General features: G+C 37.5%; 1 long non-coding RNA gene across 1 annotated transcript in view; it reads left to right on the plus strand.

Annotated features, from left to right (window-relative positions):
* The window catches only part of LOC144230746 (uncharacterized), a 6,004-nt gene extending 3,616 nt beyond the window's left edge, over positions 1-2,388 (plus strand). The window contains exon 2 of the long non-coding RNA XR_013334862.1: positions 2,136-2,388. This is a non-coding gene — a long non-coding RNA (uncharacterized LOC144230746). The remainder of the gene's footprint in view (positions 1-2,135) is intronic.
* The last annotated feature ends 3,246 nt before the right edge of the window (positions 2,389-5,634 follow it).

Genomic DNA, 5,634 nt, shown 5'->3' on the forward strand with positions numbered 1-5,634 from the left:
TATAGATATAGATATTTATTCCTCTTTATAGCCCTAAAAAGTAGCTGTTCTCCCCATTCTGTAGAAGAGAAGACAAAGGCATAGGGGATTAAGGGTTAAACAACTTAGTCAAGGTCTCACATTTCATAAACAACGATGCCAGAAAGAAACACGAGATATGCATCCAGACTCCATGCTTTAAACCCATTCTTATCAGGTGCCACTGTAATTTTACTTCTCTATANCTTTGACTGATCCTCGGTTGTGAGTCTCTGAGGTATAGTTTATATTGTATCATTCAGGAAACTGAGCTCAGAGACATGAAGTGTTTTTTCCCTGGGCTGCACAGCCAGAAAGTAGCATAGCTAAAAGTCAGCCTACATCTCCCTAACTCTAAACCCCAAGGTCTCAAGCACAGCTTTACTCTAACATGAAAGAACATCTTACTAGATGAAAATGTCTTTGGGGAATTTGGTCTGTTAGACTATCAGTAAATATCCTTGTTTCACTTAATAGCATAGAGGGAATTAGCAACTTTATTCTTTAGCAAGAACACCAGGCAGAACTGATGGGGGGGGGGAGGAGATATAGGGGAGGAAGTGAGCTGAGAATTGCATAAACATTCCTGACACTGGCCTCCATACAGAAAGTCTTCACTTTGAAGATACTCTTGAACTCTGGCTCTCCAATTCAAAAAAGCCACTGCCCCAAAACTGGACTCTAAAGCCAGCTTCCATCCTTAAAGTTTAGTTTCTGTATCTCAGTCAAGCCCCTGAAAACCCGGTTGTGTCACCAAGGTGAACATACCTTTTAAGCCAGCCTGCCTGTTCCCGGGAGCCTGGTGTGCAGAATCCAAGCCCTTTATAAGTGAAGGTTCAGCCACAGAGATGAAGGACTCAGATTCCTGGAATCTGCCCTTTATCGTAGGGGAAAAAAAAATGGCTCCAGGCACACTTTCCTCTCCTCCTCAAAGCAAATGACACCTAAAACATCAGGGTATCTTAAAGATTCCTTACACAGTATATACACTTAGAGAATTCTAAGAGTTGATTGATTCACGTTTTTGAGCTAAAACATTTACAAGAAAGGCAAAACAAGAGCTATGGTAAGAACTGAAGAAATGCTTTCAAAACAGAGCACTTTAAAAAGTTATGATGAATGTAAAATGGAATTGAAAGGGGGGAGGAGATGTAGCTTGTCATAAAGTCATAAAGTTAATAATTATCACAAAGCGTGTTAGAGTTTCTCTGTGAGCGGAGACTTTAAATAAGAACCCAAAAATGTCAGAGCAGTAACAGAGCTCTGAGGCCACCTAGAGGTGGTTTTTCGTAAGTCATGCTTCTTGTTTGAGTGTTCTGTTCCATCTATTTTTCACCCAGTTTTTTTTGAGCAACATGTAATTAGTTGGATGAAGCTGCTTAAACAAATGTTTTCAGAGAAATTTAGATTCTCCTACAGGTAACATTTCCTTCACTACCAAGTGTGGAGTTTAGAGTGCTGGAAAAGTTTTCACAAAATCAAACAATGGCATGTGGCTACCTGTGGTTCTGTGGTCTTAAATTAGGCCATCTCAGAGAAACCAAAAGCCTTAGTGGGTATATAGGTTTGTGTTATTTTAGGTTTATGTGATTTTGACCAAAAGTGAATGATTCAGAAGTCCCTCACAAGCCTCAGAACTTTGTAAACCACCTTCTCCATTTTGCCAAGAAATGGAATATTCTACAGATCAGTTAAGCCAAATTTTTCTAATATGGGTGTGTGATACTGAATAAGAAAAGTGGGCTTAAATGATTTCACAAACCATCTGCTACTATAAAGTAAAATTTTATGAGGATTACTGGAAAGTGTGGGATTGCTTTTGATGGCAATTCAGTGGCTTGATGTCTATTTTCAAAAATTTAATACTTAATCCTTCCAAAGTAAAATATATGTTCTTAACCTTGCAATTGATACTATTATAGATGGAAGAATAGTCTAATGAAAAGAACACTGGGTTCTGGGGCCAGCTCTACGACTGTGTATTTGTGGAGTTGTTACTTGATGTGGGAGCTTTATGCTGTGCCAATTTCTCTGACCTGGAACAGCACTTCCCACAACTCACTTCACCAGATTAGGGTTGGCCACAAGAGAAATTTAGCTGCTGTCTCCTTTCACAGGTGACCTGTATCATCAAACTTGGAGGCAGTGGGAGAGAAAGAGGAGTTCCAGTCTGTCCAGAAGGGTTCCAGCTGTTTATGAAGGTTCCAGTTTGTCAACATGCTCCTCTACCTCAGGTTCAGCTTTACTTCCAGACTGCTGGTTCTGCGTGCCTGTGGTGACTTCAGACTCACCCCCAGACATAACAGCAATGGCTTTACACTGACTTCCCCACCAGCTCTGCCCAATAATAAACTCTCTCATTCCATGTCACTCAAAAGGCTTCTGTCTCTCTTATCAAACCCTAAGTGACACAGGTGATATTACAGGACCTCAATTACTTCATTTGCCAAAGAGAGCAAGGATACTAGAAGACATCTTAGTTTCCTTTCTCCATTAGATATCATAAATTTTACCTCCTGTTAAGAGTTCCTCTAATAGGTGTGACAAAGGTGAACGTCTTTCAAAACTTTATTAATTGAAGATAGCACAGAAGAATGGAAAGATATATCATGTTCATGGAATTGAACAATATTGTTAAAATATTCATACTATCCAAAGTAATCTACAGATTCAATGCAATCTCTATCAAAATACCTATAGTATTTTTCACAGGGCTTGAACAAATAATCCTGAAATTTGTATAGAACCACAAAAGACCCAAAATAGCCAAACAATCTTGAGAAAAAAGAACAAAGCTGGAGGTACTACAGTCCCAGGTTTCAAGTTATACTACNTTCACAGAGCTAGAATAAATAATCCTAAAATTTGTATACAACCACAAAAGACCCTCAATAGCCAAAGAAATTTTGAGAAAAAAAAACCAAAGCCATATTCCAAACTATATTACAAAGCTATAATAATCAAACCAGTGTGGAATTAGCACAAAAACAGACAAATTAATGGAAAAGACTTTAGAGCTCAGAAATAAACCCCCACTTATATGATCAATCTACAACAAAAGAGGCAACAATGGGGGAAAAATCATCTCCTCAATCAATGGTGTTGGGAAAACTGGTCAGCTATGTGTGCAAAAAACAAACAAACAAACAAAAAACCAAAACACACAAAACCAAAACACCCAACCTGTACCACTTTCTTACACCACACATAAACATAAACTCAAAATGGATTAAAGACCTAAATGTGAGACATGAAACCATAAATATTCCAAAAGAAAATACAGGAAATAGGGGCGCCTGGGTGGCTTAGTCGGTTAAGCGTCCGACTTTCGCTTGGGTCATGATCTCGCGGTTCGTGGGTTCGAGCCCCGCGTCGGGCTCTGTGCTGACTGCCAGCTCAGAGCCTGGAGCCTGTTTCAGAGTCTGTGACTCCCTCTCTCTCTGACCCTCCCCTGCTCACGCTGTCTCTCTCTCTGTCTCCTAGAAATAAATAAAACATTAAAAAAAATTTAAAAAAAAAATACAGGAAATAATCTCTTGGACATTGGACTCAGCAACATTTTTCTGAATATGTTTCCTCAGGCAAGGGAAATAAAAGCAAAATAAACTATGGGGACTACACCAAAATAAAAAACTTTTGTACAATGAAGGAAACCATCAACAAATTAAAAAGCAACCTACTGAAGCGGAGAAGATACTTGCAAATGATACATCTGACAAGATGCTAATATCTAAAACACATAAAGAGCTTATACAATTCAACACCAAAAACCCCCAAATAATCCAATTTAAAAATGGGCAAAGGACCATAATAGACATTTTTTCCAAAGATATACAAATGGCCAATAGACACATGCAAAGATGCTCAACATCACTAATCATCAGGGAAACGCAAATAAAAACCACAATGAGACATCACTTAACACCTGTTAGGGATGAGTATTCTCAAAAAGACAAGTGCTGGTAAGGATGTGGAGAAAAAGGAAACCTTGTGCCCTGTTGGTGGGAATGTAAATTGGTGCAACCACGATGGAAAATAGAATGGCAGTTCCTCAAAAAATTAAAAATAGAAATACCATATGATCCAGTAATTATACTACTATTTATTACAAAAAAAATGAAAACACTAATTTGAAAAGATGTATCAACGTTTGTGTATACTGCAGCATTATTTACAATAGCCAAGATATGGGAGCAACCTAAGTGTCTGTTGATAGATGAAAAGATAAAGAAGATACATATTCATTGTTTGTATATATAATGGACATTAGCCATAACAAAGAATGAGATTTGGCCATTAGCAACAATATGAATGGACCCAGAGGGTATTATATTAAGTGAAATAAGTCAAAGAAAGACAAATACCACTTGATTTCACTTATATGTGGAATGTGAAAACCAAAGCAAATGAACAAACCAACAGAAACAGACTGATAAACACGAAAAAAAACTGGTAGTAGTCAGAGGTGATGTGGGTGGTGGGGATAGGCAAAATAGGTGAAGGGGATTAAGAAGTACAATCTTCCAGTTATAAAATAACTAAGTCACAAAGATAAAAAAAATACAGCATAAGGAATATAGTCAATAATATTGTAACGGCAACTAAGGAGTGCATCTGTCATGATGAGCACAGAGTGATTTATGGAATTGTTGAAAAAACTATACTGTACCCTTAAAACTAATATAACACTATATTAACTATACCAGAATTTAAATTAAATTAAATTTTAAAACTAATTTTGTAATAACACTGGATGGTGACAGATGGTGACTACATTTATTGTGGTGAACACTGAGTAATGTATAGAATTGTCAAATCACTATGTTGTACACCTGAAACTAATATAACATTGTAGGTCACCTACACTTCAATAACAACAAAAAAGAACTGGTAGAGCATCCTTTGCAAAAAAAAAAAACCCACTATCACATGGTTATTTAATGCCTATTATTACACTTTGAGAATGATTATTCATTAAACAGTTACTGTCCTCATCATAGTTGTAACTAACATTTATTGAGTACTGAACATATGGCAGACACTGTGCTTTATCAACACAGGCTAATCTCACTTAATCCCAACACTAATCCCACAAAGTGGTGATTCTCCATTTCATAGATGAGAACAGGGAGGCTCAGAAGGGAGAAGTGAGTCAGTCAGTAAGTGACAGGGTTTAGATTTGAATTCAAGAAGCAAGATACAGAGCCCATGCTCTCACGCTATGTATAGAGGGAAAAAAAAAAAAAAAAACATACCTGAAACTGTCGTCACTGTCCTGGATAAGCTTACCATGTAAAGCAAAATACAGTCAAATTGTTGTAATTCGGTAACATCGTTCTATTATATTAGAATACATAGTAGTACATAAAAATCAGACACTGAGGTCTAAAGGTTGGAGTTGAACTATGAAAGACAAGGTTGGATTTCCTCAGAAGAAAAAAGAAGGAAGGCTATTCCAGGCACGTAAAACTGCATGAACAAAGGCCTGCAGATAAGCAGCAGCTTGTCATATTATTTCAGAATGGACAGAGAGAAAGATGTGAATGTGCAGGGAGAGAATGGGAGAGGCAAGGCCAGGGAAGAAAGAAGAGGCCCCAATTCTTGTGTGCTAATCTA

Source organism: Crocuta crocuta, unplaced genomic scaffold (assembly GCF_008692635.1).
Source record: "Crocuta crocuta isolate KB4526 unplaced genomic scaffold, BGI_CrCroc_1.0 scaffold486, whole genome shotgun sequence".
Lineage (NCBI taxonomy): Eukaryota > Metazoa > Chordata > Mammalia > Carnivora > Hyaenidae > Crocuta > Crocuta crocuta.